Source organism: Rhinichthys klamathensis, unplaced genomic scaffold, assembly GCF_029890125.1.
Source record: "Rhinichthys klamathensis goyatoka isolate OS25496 unplaced genomic scaffold, OSU_Roscu_1.1 h1tg000087l_1, whole genome shotgun sequence".
Taxonomy (NCBI): Eukaryota; Metazoa; Chordata; class Actinopteri; order Cypriniformes; family Leuciscidae; genus Rhinichthys; species Rhinichthys klamathensis.
This window is the reverse complement of record NW_026606627.1, coordinates 2,520,688-2,539,997: the sequence shown is the minus strand read 5'-3', so window position 1 is coordinate 2,539,997 and position 19,310 is coordinate 2,520,688.

Sequence of the window (19,310 nt, the reverse complement as noted above, 5' to 3'; positions counted from 1 at the left end):
CAGGAATAAATTACACTTTATAATATATTCACATAGAAAAATGTGAATAATATTTGGGAATAATATCTTACTATTTTTACAGTATTTGTGATTAAATAAATGCAGCTTTGGTGAGCAGAAGAGACTCTTTCAAAAATCTCACTTTTAAAGATGTGAGATTATATCTCACAGTAGTGCAGGTTATATCCTTCAAATATAGGTTTGACTTGTAATGATTTTATTTCCAAGGCAAATCATAAAAATGATAAATAATAATAAATAATGTCTTGGTCCTATATTCTTATGAATAAACTGATTTAAGTAGGACAGCTAAACACCATATAACTGTTCATCCACCAGGTGGCGCACAATAAACATCAGTGAGCGGCTCCTCAGGGGTCAAAGGTCACCGATGCTGACCCAATACTCAAGGTTGTGCTCTGTTGCTCAGATCTGTTTCAGCATCACAGATTATAATAATAACTGAAGATAATGCTGACTTTGAAGAGCCTGCTGAAGTTATTTTCGAGTGGTTCTTGTGCGTCATTAATAATATGCATGATCAGAAGTCCGAACACCCCCACTGTCCTCCACTGATTAACACCACTGACCCTCACACACCACACACACCTCACTCGGCATTCTGGGACAGTCTTGAGTATGATTGCAGCGGCTGAAGTGTGTGTAGAGGGAGTGTGTAGGAGTTGGAGACCCTGCATTGTTTCTTAGCTCAAGCCTTAGTTTGATACATCACAAGAGCACACATTTCCTTAATTTCATGTAAAATTATTTTAATTTGACCACTGACCATTGTTTCACCGGGAATGATCCTTGTTGGTTCTGGAGCAACATTTATATCAGCCTTCAGATTTCAGGAATGGGGGATTGGTTTGGCTTAGGCTCTTCTGTGTCTCATTTTACAGTTATAAAATAAAATCACTGTGTCTTTAAGAGAACAAAGATAGTCATCATAAGAAAGAAAAAGAAAGAGAGAGAGAGAGAGAGAGAGAGGGAGGGGGGGAGAGAGAGAGAGAGAGAGAGAGAGAGAGAGAGAGAGAGAGAGAGAGGGAGGGGGAGAGGGAGGGGGAGAGGGAGGGGGAGGGGGAGGGGGAGGGGGAGGGGGAGGGGGAGGGGGCGGGGGTAAAGTCACCTCTCTACATCGACTGCTGTTTTGTTTGTCATATGTTTGTTACATATTATCTTTTCATATGAGACTATACTTTTTCCTTCAATCTTTTTCATTTCCTGCTCCAGAGATTATTTTTGCAGAAAACATGAGAACAAAGGAAATGTGAGTCGGTGGTCCTGAAATTTGTGCGTGTGCGTGTGTGTGTGTGTGTGTGCGTGTGTTTAATTAGGCTATTGAGTCCAAATAAATACAGATTTTTAAATCAATGTTACATTAAATGAGACAAAGTAAAATTAAAATGAATATGTAGTATTTATTCTAGGCTTATCGTACCATTTCCCCCCTCAATTGCATGCTAGTAAAACCATTAATTTGTTACTATATTGTTAGCCATTTTATAATGTGTATCACTGTATGCGTATGCAGGATTTACTCATTAGTAACGGGCGTCTGATTGTTCAGCAATACCTCTTTAGACAGCCTCTGCTTGTCTTCTTCTCCCAAGGCCCTCCTAGATCGTGTTGTTCCTGTTGCTACTTGCTCCTGCTCAATGTATGCTGATAACTACGACGGGCTGAATGGTATTTATTTTAATGACACGATAAATGACTGCGTTTGCCATGACGTTGTTCAAGTTCAGCTGGCCTCAACGCGCGAGTCGCGAGATGTCCCAACCCAACAGTCTCTCTCGCTCTCGTTCTTTTTATTTTTTATTTTTTTTAATCACATTTGATAAAGATATTATAGTAGTGTTTCATTTTTTCTTGTTATTCAAATTCAAAATTGTTTTTAAATATTATTTGTCACTTAATCTTAAAGATATTTAATAGTGTATGTTTGTTCCCACCAATCGCTGCACAAGTTAAGGATACGTATGATGACGTAAGCACGTTAGTGCGAGCCCTCCCGGAACCCATAGAGAATGCATTGCAGTGCCTCCAATTCGAAAAAAAAACATCTTTGAATGGAAGTCTATGGGAACACTCGGGGCGATTCTCAGCCAGAGTGAAATCGCCCAAAAAGAGGCGGTACTCCACAGAACGTGACATGACGCTGATTGGATTATAGTGACACGGACCCGGCTAGCGTAACTCTGTGGTTGAATGAGATTGTGAATGTGATTGAAAAAGTCACTTTCACACTTTGGTGGTGCGTCGCCCAATCGCCCTAATGAAGAAACCGCCCCTGGTCTGAAGTGTGTTTCTCTGAGGAAGATCATCAGCTGATGAGATCATGCGTCATGAAGAACAGTAGCGTGGGTTTCACACACACACACACACACACACACACACACACACACACACACACACACACACACACACACACACACACACACACAGATGGTGTTGTGGTGTATTTTAATCACACACTCGAGTCTAAACTCAACACGTGTCTCCGACTCGACACAAAACTTCACAGTGCAACAGGAAATATGAGCAAACATTACAATATTATAAATATAAATATTATATTATAAATATAAATATTACCGACAAGGTTTGTGTAAATAAAGCTCATGCCAAAGGGGGCAACGGGACAAATTACACTATTATATATTTCCAATGTCCATGATCACAGGGGGAGACCGGGGACGGTTGTAACACGGGGCTAGTTGTAACACTACCAATTCCACCAATCAGGGATAAGATAGGAGTCATGTGACAGTTTTAGTTTCCTCAGGCTTCCTTTACGATCTCACACGGAGGTTTTTGAGGTTTTCAAGTCTTTGTTGCAATCTCTCCTGAAGCTACAGCAGAAAATCTAATTCTGAGATAAGAAAGTAAAAAAACATAACAAGATAATATTTTGTTTAGTACTTCTACCGTTGTAGATAATGTTGTATGAGTTATATCAGGTCAAACTGTAGTTTCTATAGTAAAGAATGGTGTATCAATCTCCTGGTAATTTCAAAGCACCATGCTAATACAGCTAGTTAAACAATTGTGACAGTGGCGGGGTAGGTTGTAACACGTGTTTTGAAAGTGTTATTGTGTTAGTGTATAAGTCCTTTGTGACTTAAAATGCATTTCATTTCTTTGTTCTTTTTCACCATTGTGACTTAAAAATGCATTTAATTTGTTTGTTCTTGTCACCATTGTTTACACATGCACAAACACGAAATATGCACATACACCCCCATATTCACACATATTTTATTGTTGCAGCCATTCATTTAAAATAAAAATGATGTTCTGGCATATCACTTGGAATACCCTTAGTTTTTGTGCATTTTGTCTACCTGTTACAACTTACCCAGTATGTGTTACAACCTACCCCAGTAGTGGGGTAGGTTGTAACAAAGGACCACCTTGTATTCATGATCATCTCACAAAGTCTGTGATATATTTTGAAGAAATTTAAATTGTTGCCATTTGTAGTAGACAAATATGGGTACTTTGCCTAAAAGTTTCAGACGTGTAGCTAAAAAAAAAAGGTCGTTTTAGGTGCTGAAGAAAAAAGTGTTACAACCGTCCCCGGTCTCCCCTATACCAGGGTTATTATTGTTAGGCCTAAGTAAAAAGATAAAAATAACTTTCATTATTTTCGTTACTCGAAATAGTCTTTAACTGAAATAAAATAAAATACGAAAAAAAACTTCCATTTTTAAAAAGACATAAAAAAAATATATGAATATACAGAAACTAATAGTATCTCAATGACACTAAAATAACACTGTTGTAAACACATATACCATACAAATGTACATGGGAAAATATTTGTTCATGTTGACACATCCAGGCGTGTATTAAAGCATTATTTGCGGAGACTCTCCACTTGCGCTGTCAGAGATATTTTAGGACATAATCAGATGTGTTGTAGGAAACACTGAGGATCGCACAGGTGTCAGGGTTGCATTTCTCTCTCAGCGAAGGTGTCCTCGGTCCCGAGACTCAGAGCTGTTCTGGAGATTAATGACCGAACAGGTGCTTCATCTGTCACTGAAACACACACACACACACACACACACAAAGAGATGTGTTTTTAGTCTAGATTTGAACTGACAGACTGTGTCTGCTTCCCGGGCAATGTTAGGAAGACTGTTTCCAAAGTTTTGATATTCTAGGTATTATCAACTGGCCGGAGTTTTGAGATCGCAATAGACGTGAAGGACTATAATGCGGAGCTCGCTCAAGTACTGCGGAGATAAAACATTTAGTGCTTTTTAAGTAATCAGCAATTTTTTTTTAAATGTATGCGATGTTTAATAGGGAGCCAATGCAGTGTTGACAGAACACTAATATGCTAATATGGTCATACTTCCTGGTTCTGGTAAGAACTGGAGCTGCTGCGTTTTGGACCAGCTGTAATTTGTTTATTAAGCGTGCAGCCTTGGCTAAATGGAATATACACAAGACTAGATAATGATCTGAGATCTCATCGCTCTGCTGCAGAATTTTAACACCATCAATATTAATTCCGTGAGATAATATTAGATCTAGAGTATGATTTCGACAATGAGTAGGTCCTGACACGTGTTGTCTAACTCCAATAGAGTTCAGCATGTCTCGAAAAAGATGCATTGGGATTGGCATTTAATGATCTACATGTATAATAAAATCACCAACAATTAGGACTTTATCTGCAGCCAATACTAACTCTAATACTAATACTAATACTAATTCTTTGATAAACTGTATACAGTAGCTAGCACAAATGTCCAGCGGGATTTATCGTTTACACTAGATAGTGTTACATTAAGCACCAACACTTCAAAAGAATTATATTTAAAACAAGACTTCCCAGTAATTCTGAAGATGTACTATAAATTACTAGCCTGGATGCCAGCCCGAACCCCGCCCACAACATTTTTTGTTCTGGAAGTTCGGTCTGGACTCGATCCATTGAGGAGTAATTATGATCGGTTCAGAATTAGTCGGGCCAATCAAATTGCCAGGGCGGTCTTTATACGATGATGGACAGATGATCTGCAGTTACGTAATCCTCACGTCATCAAAGAGTGCTTGGGTTGAACTGGTTTCCCTCACAGATGACTGCCGCTGGAGAACTGAGATGTAGAGATTCCGCTATCGCGTCTGTTGTAGAAGAAATCGACAGGGCATTCATTTTAAAAGACGAAAAGAGAACTGCAATCAAGGCATTTGTCGATCGTCAAGATGTGTTTGCCGTCCTTCCTACAGGATTCGGCAAAAGTTTAATTTATCAGCTGGCTCCGATGGTCGCTAAGAATATGGGACGCAATGAAAAGCCTGTTGTCATTGTGGTTTCTCCTTTGGTCGCACTCATGGAGGACCAAGTAAAAGAAGCAACCGAAATGGGCATCAGGGCGATGCAACTCATGTCAAAGCCATCGCTACATCAAACAATGGTGACGCTTTGTCATACTGTACTCGCACACCATACCGATACTGGTAATCACTGTACCCCTTATGAGCGGTTTATTTTTTTTAAATAAACCATTAGATGATGTTACTCAATTCAGTTTATTTGCCAGACTCATGTCCAAAACTAGCCTCGTGAGACCATCCTGATCTCGCGAGCTTTCAAGGTTTCACTCGCAGATCAGTCTGGATACTTTCCGTTAAAGAAAATTTGGGAGCAGTTCACCAAACGAACGTCCAATCAGCGTTGGCTTTGAGGCGGGTTGAGGTGTGACGCAACGAGAAGCGCGACAGTTCTCTTTCTCTGCTCTCTGCCATCTTCTAAAAACGTCGAAATCCTCCTCTAGTCTACCAATCAAGCGGAAGCAACGCAAGCAAATACGAACTGATCTAGAAACATTTTCAGACAGCGGTAACGTTAGTCCTAATTCTTTTAGCTGCTCGCTAATGCTTTTTTCTCTTGCATCCTTCTTGTGAAATATGGACCGGGCACCTGAAATTGTGCCTTTTATTCGCAAATTGTAGTTACATAAACGGCAAATATCCTTTGCCGACATGTTGCTTATTTGCTGAGCTAACGAGCCTTTACCTGCAGCAGCAAGAGTAGCCTGGCTTGTGGTTGTGTTTTTGTCGTCGCTCTGTTAGTACGTCATATGCTTCGTTGATCTGATTGGTTGATTTGGCCCGTCTATCACCAACATAGGCCAATCAGCTAACCAGTATTTTCGCCCCTTACCAAAACTACTTCAACGGAAGGTTTCCAGATGGATATGCGGAGCAAATCCATCTGGCGGAGTCAGGTTAGTCCAAAACACCACGCAAGACAGAACAAATAAACAAGACAAAGTACAAGTACAAGAATTACTCATCATTTTGTATTTAAATCATCATTAAAACATAATTTTGGCTCCCGGTCTCTTTTCTCTGAAGACTCAAATGAACACGCTTCTTCAGCCTGGTGTCTTTCGTCGTCTCTCCATTTATTAAAATCAGTCAAGTCGCGCTCCAACCCTGTTATAAAATTGAGACAGGTCAGACAAATGCGAGTAGATTAAGCTTTACTGTCGAGATCTAATCCTAACCGGAGAACTTGTTCGTATATACATTCACATTTTCTATTTCGTTCAAAAATGTTTTTCGAGTTTGCAAGCACTCTGCAAATCCTTAAATTCTTTTTGCAACACCGGCAAAGGTCGTTAACACTCATTTTTCTTTTAAATACTTTTTCCAGAGTGCGTGCAATGCAGTTCAGTTCTGTTGATATGAGTCGCTCAACATACGTCACTTACTGCGTTGCTCTGATTGGTTGTAGGTCTATCCAATTGAGTGCAGAGTTTTTTTTCCTGGTTCGATTAAGACACGCCTCATAATCAAAGCCCTATGGAGCAGTATCAGACTCACATTCTGACTAGAATATGAGTATGACGAAGTCAGGCTAATAAATTACAGCAACACCTCCCCCTTTGCCTTTCAGACGAGGCTCGTTTTTATAACAGTAATCTTGGGGGGTGGACTCATTTAAAGTAATGTAATCGTCTAGTTTTAGACAGGTTTCTGTCATACACAGCACATCTAGGTTATAATCTGTAATCATATCATTAACAGTAAGTGCTTTTGAAGTAAGGGATCGAATATTCGAAATGATAAAGCAACCCGAGCTTTATCATTTGTTCATCTGTATTATATCTGTTTTTTATTTGTTGAACATCAATTACATTTTTACCCTTAAATGGGTTTGGAAGTTTTTTGTATTTCCAAATTCGGGGAACAGACACAGTCTCTATATGATGATATCTAGGTGAAAGAGGCTCTATGTGATGGGATTTATCTGACCTTGACGCGAGGCCGCTAGCAGACGGTCGGTTTAGCCAGTCTGTCTGCTTCCTGACCTGAGCCCCAGATTGTCATGTTTGAGCTCTAAGACTGTGTCATATTACTAAAGAAGAGCAGCACCATCCCAGGAGGGATGAATACCATCTCTTTTTAACAGGTCAGGTCTGCCCCAAAAACTTTTCCAATTGTCTACAAACCCTATATTATTTTGCGGACACCACTTCGACAGCTAGCCATTGAGTGAGGACAGTCTACTAACTATCTCATCACTCCTGCGAACAGGAAGGGGGCCAGAGTAAATTACAGTGCCTGACATCATACTTGCGAGTTCACACACCTCTTTAATATTAATTTTAGTGGTCTCCGACTGGCAAAGTTGAACATCATTAGTGCCGACGTGAATAATAATCTTAGAGAATTTACGATTAGCATTAGACAGCACTTTTAAATTTGCTTTGATGTCAGGCGCTCTGGCTCCCGGCAAACATGTGACTATGGTGGCTGGTGTCTCTATTTTCACGTTCTGTGTAATAGAATCGCCAATAACTAGGGCACATTCAACAGGATTCACAGTGGGTGTTTTACTGAGTGGGGAGAATCTATTTGTTATGGTAATCGTAACGGAAGAGCGGTGTTTTGTCCCGCGACTACAGCGTCTCACGGTCACCCAATTGCCCTCCTACAACCGGAACCGAACAATGTACAGTGTTCACTAAACTAGTCACATCCAAAGCAGTATCTAAAGCCCTTGCACTCTTACTATCCTCGATGAAAGTTTGGATGTGTGTCTCTAGTTCTGAAATCTTCTCCATCAGCCTGACTGTCTCCCTGCATTTATCACATGTAAATCCCTCATCGCTGACAGAGAATGCTATACTATACATGTGACACGAAGTGCAAGTGACAATAAAAGGAAAAGACATTACTCACCGTGTTTGTTGACTGATCCTACTCACCACAGTTGTTTAAAGGGGTCATATAATGGTACATGCCCTTTTACAAGGTGATTGTACTGAAATGTGTGTTGGCAGTGCCTGTACACAACCATCATATAACGATAAAAATCTATCCAGTGTTTTTGTTTTAATCTCCTTATATGTTTTCCCCTGTCTCAAATCGAGCCGTTTGACCGTGTGACGTCACTAGATCGGACGCCCCTCCCACGGTTGTTGATTGACAGCAGCGTTTCAACACACCCTGAGCGAGCTGTCATCATAGTCCGTCATTGTTGATGCGCTGGAGCAGAATGGCGTCTAAGCGACTGTGGTGTTCTGTTCTTGGGTGTAATAACGAACACAGTCATTTTGATGTTCCTAAATCCGAACCGCTGAAGACGCAGTGGCTGAGTTTTGTTTTCGAAGGGAATATTCCCCACAAGCAACATCAATGCTCTCATGTTTGCGCGAATCCTTTCTCACCAGACTGCTTTATAAACGAGGGTCAGTATAAAGCTGGTTTTGCTAAGAAGCTCCTCCTGAAAAAAGAATCGGTACCAACTATTCATGTCCCTGCTGCACCTCCAGAAGAAGTGGGTGTAAAGTTTTATTGACCTTTATATTAATCTTTGCAAATAGCGGAAAAAAGTTTTTCATGACCATTAGTTGTAACGTCAATCTGTCAATGAACTAACGTATACATCAGTAAACACATAGCGTTCGTATCTCACTACTCGGCCCTGCCAGTGCATACAAAGATAGATCAAAGTGACATTACGTTAACCAACCATTCAGAAACGTCCTGTTCGAGCCTTTATTGTCGAACTCCTTCGGGGCCGTCATCTTGTTCCGGGTGCGACTCTGGTTCAAACTGATACGGTTGCACAGATGTGTCCTCAGAGACTCCCGCTGCCATTCTTTCTCCAAAATATACCCTCAACTGTTGTCAAGGCAACACTCCACGTGCGTTGTGTCAAAGCACCAAAGAACAGAGGGGCGGAGTCAGCGAAGCTCATTATCATTTAAAGGCATATGCACTGAAACGGCGTGCTGAAAACAGAGCTGTTTTTGACCAGGTAAAATTAGTGTTTTCTTACAATTCTAATGAGAATTTTTAATAAAAGTATATTACAAAGTTTTCATTTAGACCCTAAACATTCATATTAACTTGTACAAAAATGGCATTATATGACCCCTTTAATAGACTAATAGAATAGGCGCGAGTGCACAGGAGAAAAAAGACGGCAAGCACGGATGGCAGGTTAACAGGCTAGCGAGATACTAGCGTGTTGTGCTAGCGATAACAATTTAGTTAAAAGCTAGCGATGTAAGATTAATGTGATAGGCAATATTAGACAGTATCTAATATATGTTGATGAGTAAGTTAAATTTAGCAAATAAAAACAACAAGGAATGATAGTAAAATAGAGATTCAAAACAGAAAGCTATACGGAGCTTACAGACACAAACCAGCAGCAAGGGAGACACACACAAACACACTCTCAAACACACACACACACACACACACACACTCAAACTCACACACTCACTCACTCACACACACACACACACACACACACAAGGATCCGGGGACTGGGGTGTGGATCTATATATAGAGTGCTGGTGTCTGATAGCCAGTTCATGTCTGACCCTCCAACACACTCTCTCAACAACACACTCAGCTCTGAACAACACACTCTACTACGATCTCCATGTTTATACAGAGAAAAAGCACAGAGATTCAAAGGATGCCATGTTTATTAGCACTTCCACTGATCCCTGAGTCTGTAGAGATGGTTTGTCCTCAATTTCCTCCTCAGGTGAAGTGTGTTTTACCCCAGAGTGTGAATGAAAGGCACCTTCAGCTGCCAGACTGTGGAGTGGGGTGTGTGTGTGTGTGTGTTGGGCTGTTAACCAGGAGTTATTTTCAACCAGAACAAAATTGAAACACCCTGATTTGTGTCCCAAGGAGAACAGTAGCGTCCCGGAGTCATGATCTCATGCCTCATTACTGAGATGTTTCAGCCAAAAACACTCCCTGACATTCTCCTTTAATCCTGAAGCAAAGTCCTTGAAAAATTTTGGATTGTACATGCAACCTTTATTAACATAACAAATATGTTTATATGTTTTGTATGTAATTTTGGGGGTATACAGCACTCGATTTACTTCATTGCTATTCTCAAGTAGTCTATTTAGGGTAATTAGGAACATTATGTGATGTAAATTCCATTCAAAATTGATGAATTGTTGAATACTTCTTACCAAATTACAAAATGTTTTTTTAGTCAGTTGAAAAGGTTTTAAATTTAATATATTAGGGGTTTTAAGCATGGGACCATAACAGGTTTTACTGTATTCTCAAAATATCTCATGGATCTTGCTTATATAGACACCAAAAGAAATGTAAATAACCATGGGCATGAAATATTCCATTATTTTTAATAGACTAAGGAATTTATTAAAGTCACATAAATTAAAGTCCCCCTGTAGTCAATCATGTTATCCCTTAAAACGTATCTTTTATCACCAAAATTACATATTTAAAAAATTTGCCGTGTGAAAAAGAAATGTCTTCATGCCTTAAAGTGTCTTGAATGTAACTCGACACCCTTGCCTCATTTAGTATGTGCGGTTCTATGAATATGCAAATGAGCCCCGCCTCCACTCACTCACTCAGCTCAGAGATCCACTGGTTGACGATCACACGTTGATCTGATTGGTTACAAGGTCGTTTGTGACGTCAGAAACACCAGTGATTTCAAACCGTGTTTTTGAGAATGTCTTTGGTTCACTGCAGTTTTAAGGAGAAAATACTCAGCAATGCTGTCGACTTATGAATTTACACATGGTTTGTCTTAAAGCATATTAAAAACACCACATAGACACATAAACAACATTAAAAAGTAGTTTGTGACTTCAGAAACAAAATGGGAACTTAGTCAACTATGAGGCCGCAGCTACGAACACATCTGCCGACGGTTAATATAACAGTACCATCCCAGGCTAAACAACACCTTAAACTCTACCGCTGTCCTATAGGAAAGCATACACACCTTCACCTTCACCTCGCTGAGTGAGGCAGCAGAGAAAGAGATAAATCTCGGCCTACTAAAGGAGCCGCAGCTACAATTGACCTATCGGTAAGCCCCGCCCCCCTTAGTTACTGTTGCTAACTCAGACAAACAAACAGAGTTGCTAACTGTCTTACAATGACAGCCGTCAGTGTGAAAACCTCGTCACAAGATATTTTTGACACAGTTTGGAGACAGAAGGACCACCTCTCGTCGAGGAGCATCAAGTGGGACTTAAATATGCTATGGAGGGATACATAAAAGATTTAAAAATAAATAAAAGATTAATTTGTGAGCGAGGGTTTACAGATCAAGCGGGAGAAGCTCATGTTACGCTCGTCACGATCTCAGATGAACAACATCCAGGATCAACACTGTTCATAAGATTACATTAATTTACATTTAACCAGTTTATATGAAGAGGCACTGACATGTAGACCGTCGTTTATGTGTTTCGACCTACACTGAACATGACGGGAGAACAGCTATTTAGGTTTGTACGTTAGCATGGACTCACTAACTTAAATTGTAACTTAATGACAGTGTGACAAGCAGAAAATGAACGTTTTCGTCTTCATCGGGATTGGGGTTGAATCCTTAGGGAACCAGGTTACTGCGCTCACATCAGTGATATTATAAATAAACCGGGCTTCAGTCGTAATGCGCAGATAATTGGTCCGTTCGCTCAAATCTTATCACTCTTTTGAATTGAGCCGGTGAACGCGCGCACAGTACGGTGATTCAATACATGAATACCCTCTCAGGATCCTGAAGTCAGTCTGACAAGAACCCAGCGCACATTGTTTTAACATTACCATAAACACCATCAAACCCACGAGAGCTTCAGATCTTCCAATGCTTCTCTATGGCGCTGAAACCTAAAGATGTCCGAGTTCCCGTGCAACTGACACTCGACTGCCATTGGCTGATCTGCGTTCGAGGGGAGGGGCTTACCGACGGGTCAATTGCATCTGCCGGTGTGGTGAAGTGTTGAGTCCCACTGAAGTGTTGAGTCCCAGCTAAAGACCCCATAGTATGCCAGAAGAATGCCTGATTATGTTCTCGCGCTAACTTGTAGCTAACGTGAGCTGTTTAAGCTTTATGTGGTACCTTTATGTAGGCCTAGAATCTAAATCCCGCTGATATCCTGCTGCTTAAAATTTTTATTTTAAGAGAAAAATAAAAGATAAAAGCAGTTTGTTTCCATCAAGTAATACGTTTATTTGTTTAGCGCTTTTCATAGTAGGTTGCGTCAACAGCAGAGGAGAAAGGCAGCGAAATTTAAAAATATTACTGTTATTGTCTCACGAAAAGTAGTTTTAAGAGTTTTTCAATGTAGTTGTTTAAAGCTCAAATCTTTATTTATAAAGATAGCGCCTATTTAAAAATTTGATCTGATGTTTTCGGAGTTGTGAGATCCAGCGGGATCAGCGGGCGCTCAGCGCTCATATACCCCGCCTGGAACAGCCTTACCTCGGCTAGTGCTTCTGACGTTTGCCGCGGGCTCTGTGTCTAGTGGTCAAATATGGGATATAAATCGGCTTGTGTATATCTAACGGGCGATCTTTGGTCTCATTAATCTATGATTTGTGCCCTGGCAAATCGTTTTGGCTGAGGGCAAAGTGAAGTTTCATAACTTTATATATTTATTTAACTTTAACGTTGTAGCCTGCTGACTTATGTTTGACTGAATCTTTTAACTTGCTTTATTTCTTGACTTGTATAGGCTACTTTAATAATGGCTATTATTGATCAATAAAATTGAAATTTAACAAAAAGAGACAGGGTTGTGTCATTTTATTTCATATATGTGTATCTATGTAAGAATATTTTAATATATAAAATATGATATCACCAACACAGCATGTATTTTTCATGTATGGGATGGGAAGAATTTCAGAGTATGTTGTCTTGAAAGAAATCAAGCATCACTGGCAAAGGCTTAAAAGAGACCAAGCCTTTCTAAAAGATCTTTTAAAAACAGTTTTCTGTTGATAATATAGGTAAAAAAAAGTTTTTGTTCTGTACTTAGCTAATATGATGTACTGCAATATTAAATATATAATTCTTCAATGTGTATATAATATAATGTACTGTGGTGCTTTGTAAATTTAAATCAGGAACGGGCAACTCAGTCCCTTTTTTAGGTCCTTATTCCAAGAATTGTTGGTGGACAGAGCCCTGAAAAGGGAAACCACTTCATTTTGTGGGTATGTGTGAAAAAACAACAACATTTTTGCTCAACAGTTGTTACTCTTTGTGGTTAAAGCGGTTTCTGTTTGTTTTGTAAAGGTCTTGGATGGTTTGTTGAATCATATCCGAGTGTACGACCCGACTGGCAACTACAAATCAATTTCTGAGATGGACCTGGCTATACTATGGTATTTTGTGCATTGTAAATGACACAAAATGTATCTTTATTTACTAATGTACATTTCTTAAAGGCACAATATGTAAGATTTTTTTGCCACAAGAGGGCGCAGTTTCCAACAATAACAAAGGCGTAGGTTGATGACGCAGTGATGAGCTTAATGATGGGACTTGCTGTCAAGCTGAAGGATCTAATAATGTTTATGGATGAGTGCAAACATTCATGTTTTTTAACATTACAGTGGTATGAAGCAGGTCGCGATTGCTAAAGAGACAGATATCACACGCGAGTCCCACGGATATAAAGGAATAAGGACATTTAATTCTACCGAACTACCCGTGAGTGCTGGATTACTCACACAGGTCCGTTTATTAGACGATTTAAACTTGTGAGGTAACGCAGCGCTGCTTCACTTGGTCTAACGTTACACTATCACACTAAACGGCATTTAAATGTGTGTTGAAAGTTATAATGTTATACTACGTGTTAGTTCGTTTGCTATAGGAAACTAGCAGTAAGCTAGATCAACATTAGAATAACATACTGACCATATTCATCATGTTGAGCTAACGTTATTTAACATTAATTTGTTTTATGTACATTTGCTCACCTGTCTAATAAAGCTGTCAAGTCGTGACTCGTGAAGCTCTGTCGAGTCCAAGTTAGTCGCGGACGCTAGCTCTCGCCATCTCACAAACGCCACGCTGATATTGATCCTCATTTTATTTCTCCTTGTGTGTCCCAAAGACTCCTTGCCATGGTATATGTTCGAAAGAAACGAGAACTGCGTGCCGCTAAACGTTACGCACTACGCAGTTGTCCACGTCTGTCGCAATGGTTACGTCATGGCTATGGCAGTACGAGCGGAAACCGAGGATAGCGCGGATATTGCGTCATTGACAGGCGGCATTTTTTTCCGGGACGGCCACTAATTTAAAATTGGAATTTCTCTGAAATACAATATCCCAAAAGTCTCCAAAGATTTTTTAAGTATACAACTGCAGGAAATATATCACACTGTGCACGTGATTTTTGGATATTTTATTACAAAATTCTTACATATTGTACCATTAATATATTTTTTCTTTTGTACAAAAGCAATGCATTCCGAAATACCTGGGACTTGAGAAACTGGACTGTTGAGTACTCAGAACAGTGGAGGCTGGCTGACTCTAACAACTGTGGGCTTTTGGTTTGTACAGTAAGTTAAATAAATGTTTTTATTTTTATATTTTTTTGTGTACAACATCTACATTACTTTAACAACTGTGTTTATTACATTAGATGGCAGAAATGGAGGTGAGGAACAAATGGACCTCTATGAAAAACGAGGGAGAAGATCTGTGGTATCTGAGAAGATATCACGCATCATGAACGGCAGCATATGACTGTCAGGTGTGGTGGAGGTGAAAGGAGCGAGGACTCAGGTGCAGAGATAATGGGTTCTTTAAAGATAATAACAAAACAAAAATACAAACAAAACTACCCCGTAGGGGAAAACAATGACGTATAAAAGGCATGTGTAAAATGTGTGTCCTCATTCATATAAACCAACTTATACGTTTAATAATTCAAGTAAATCGATGCTTTTTAAAATATAGGACAGTTGAGGAGGTGGAAAAAAGAATTTGTTCTCTTGTCAGTGACACTGAAATTCAGGTACATATAAGCTTTTACCAAATTAAAAATGTCTAGATATTGTTTGCTATACTAAATATTTTTTTCAGGAGTTGTTCCAAGGATTTGTGAAAGGCTCACTGAAACCTACGTGGAACAAATAATGGTGGCAAACGAAGACTGGGAAAATGTCACAACCAAAGAGCTTTCGTCCAGCCTTGTCAGCACATGTTGAGGAACTTCTAGGACACATCGACAACACTGTGTTTAAGCATATATATTTAATTAAGAAATTTAATCTTTTGTTGTTCAGATCAGCCTTATAATACTGAGACGAACGGAAGCATTCAGTCACTTTTGGGCTGAGATATCTTATCTTGTGGAGTGTGTCATTAAAATGGCCTTGTAATGTCACAACATCCTAACAGTGAGTGATGTTACACACGACAAGGTTCAGCGAGTTAACTACGTCTGCTGCGTTGTGCCTTCCAGTGTGACCATCTAAGTTAAAACAGTGAGTGATGTTACACAGCACTAAATCGACTACAAAACTACACTGGTGTTCAGGGACAGGCATTAAGCTGGTTCAGATCGTACTTATCAGACCGTTACCATTTTGTCTGTTTAAATGGGGAAAAATCGAAGATAACATCAGTAGACTATGGAGTGCCGCAAGGATCGGTGTTAGGCCCTCTGCTATTCTCAATATATATGCTGCCACTTGGTAATATTATAAGAAAACATGGAATTAATTTCCACTGCTATGCTGATGACACTCAATTATATATTTCATCACGACCAGATGAAAACACTAACTTATCTAAATTGACAGAATGTCTTAAAGATATAAAATACTGGATGACGTGTAATTTCCTGCTATTAAATCCAGATAAAACGGAGGTATTACTTATTGGTCCAAAAAACTACCCACAAAATCTCTTACAATACAACTTTAATTTAGAAGGATGTCCTGTTACCTTATCGACTACAGTAAAAGACCTGGGTGTTATACTCAGAGGTGGAAAGTAACGAATTACATTTACTCGCGTTACTGTAATTGAGTAGTTTTTTTGTGTACTTCTACTTTTTTAAGTAGTTTTTAAAATCTGTAATTTTACTTTTACTTAAGTATGTTTTGTTTGCAGTATTGTAATTCGCTACATTTTAAAACATATCAGTTACTGAGTAAAAAAAACATCGCGCTCCGGAAACTACAGCATTGATTGATTGAAGGGCGGGAGAACAAACGCGCTAAAATCACAAAACAATATGGAGAAGGTGACGGACAAGACAGACAGTGATGCAGACCCAGCTGAACGCGAAATGCTGTCGAAATCTCACTCGCACACATAACCGGTATGTGAAGCCCTGGTCAGGGAATACTTTGGATATAGAAAGAAAATGGAATTTACAGTATAATGCAGATGTCACGTAAAACATGCAGATAATGGATGAATAAATCGAAAGTAAAGCTGTACAATAAATCAAATCACGCCATGATCTGTGAATATTAAAGCACAAAAGACTGCTATGTAAATATATAATCTGCTTGTTCTGCGTGTCTCTGTGTGAATGAACTGTGCTGTTTCGTCTACTTACTACTCAAGTACGCGACGCGCTCATGGTGTTTTCAGCATCTCACAAACAATACGAATAGGCCTACATGAATACATAAACATTTCCAGAGCTGCTCTGAGAGAACGCCTATTGAGCATTTTCCTAATTTTATTTGAGAAAAACCATTGTCAAATACACTCTGAAACAGGACTTAACAACCCGTCAAAATAAAAGTTCGGTTTTACTAGAAATTATGACTACGATTTTAGGCCTACAATAGAATGTACTTCTCATAATAATATTAACAACAACAATAATAATACTACAATGTATTTAAACATTATTTAAGGAATATATATTATTTGTCAATGGTTTGAGTAAATCTGTTTTGCAGCACTTTGCCAAAAACTAAAAGGATAAAACGTTTGCTAAACTTTTATTTGATTACCACCGTTTTTGATAATATATTTGTATTAAATCATAAAAAGAAAAAAAATTCTGTATAAGAAACATTTCATAGAACTCTATTTTTAAACATTTTAATTAGTTATTAATGATACAAATAAGTTGTTAATCTAATTCATAAACAATTATTGAAATTAGTAGATTAGATATGTTTTATTGAACAAATGTTTCATTTATTTCATTTATGTCATTTTAACTGACATACCGTATTTTCCGCACTATAAGGCGCACTTAAAAGCCTTTAATTTTCTCAAAAAACGACAGTGCGCCTTATAATCCGGAGCGCCTTATATATGGATGGTGTACACACGTTCACCAAGACGGGGAGACCGCGCCGGGCGACTTACGCGACTATCTGCCAATGGATCGTGGATGCCTGGGCTGATATATCAGTCTCAACTGTGATCCGAGCTTTCACGAAGGCAGGAATAATCTCTTTATTCAGCCAGCTCACATACCCGTATTCACTTCCTGTTTTCGGCCGAAGTCCACAGTAGTTGATTATCGAGTTCGCGCGCGCGATCAAACCTCCTCCGTGTGTTCAACATCTGATTCGGATGAACTATGCATTTGAGCTGATATTCTCAGAACACCACACAGCACCGTCATCGGCTGACAGTCTGAGTCTCCACTGTTGCTTAATTGCCAATGATCGCGCGCGCACACTTGACAATCGCCTACTGTGGACTTCGACCGAAAACAGGAAGAAAATACGGGTATGTGAGCTGGCTGAATAAACATCATTTTTATTCATATCTTTCACATTTACTGGAGTCAGATTCTCCGTGTTCACTCACATGGCTGTGCACTTGTAATGACACATTAAGGTTGTTAAGAGGCTAAAAGCAGGTTTAAAACTTTTCCCATTTAAGTCAACAGGGTGCAAACTTTAAAAAGAGGATAACACGGTGTAGGCCACACCGTTTTTTGTCGTTGTTATCTGTACTGACAGCACTCCAAATTTACAAAAAAGTGAGCTCAATGTTAAAATTGACCGGAGTTTTCCTTTAACGTGTGAACAACGTTACCATGGGAGTGAACGGAGTTGTCAGAACACTTAATAAAGTTTGACTTTATCTGACTGTTTTGTTGACATTTGTTGACATCTAGTGGATGCATAACGCAAACCCAGTCAAACGTTTGACTGCAGTATCTTATGCGCCTTATAATCCGGTGCGCCTTATATATGAAAAATGTTCTAAAATAGGTCATTCATTGAAGGTGCGCCTTATAATCCGGTGCGCCGTATAGTGCGGAAAATACGGTAATTTTAATTTTAACCATAATTTAATAATACAGTTTATATAAACCGTGATATTTTCTGAGACGGTTATCATAGTGTGAAACTCATAGGATACAGCCCTGCATGGGAGAGTCCCCCACCCAACCCCCGCTGTTAAACAAGTTACTCAGCAACTTTTACTCTATGAGCTACTTTTTACTTTTACTTGAGTAGATTTTTAGACCGGTACTTTTACTTGTAATTAAGTAAAATTTTATTGAAGTAATAGTACTTTTACTTGAGTAGAACATTTTAGTACTCTTTCCACCTCTGGTTATACTAGACCGAAACTTGTCTTTCGAAAATCATATTTCATATGTTACAAGAACTGCCTTTTTCCACCTTAGAAACATTGCTAAATTACGTAACATGCTATCTGTTTCAGATGCAGAAAAGTTAGTTCATGCATTCATGACCTCGAGACTAGATTACTGTAATGCTTTATTAGCTGGTTGTCCTGCATCTTCAATAAACAAGCTACAGTTAGTGCAAAATGCAGCCGCTAGAGTTCTTACTAGGTCAAGAAAATATGATCATATAACACCGATTTTATCATCTCTGCACTGGTTACCTATTAAGTTCCGTATCAATTACAAAGTACTACTACTGACCTATAAAGCCCTAAATGGTTTAGCTCCTGTGTATTTAATGGACCTTCTATCGCCCTACAATCCATCGCGTTCTTTAAGATCCCTAAATTCGAGGCTTCTGGTCATTCCTAGGATATC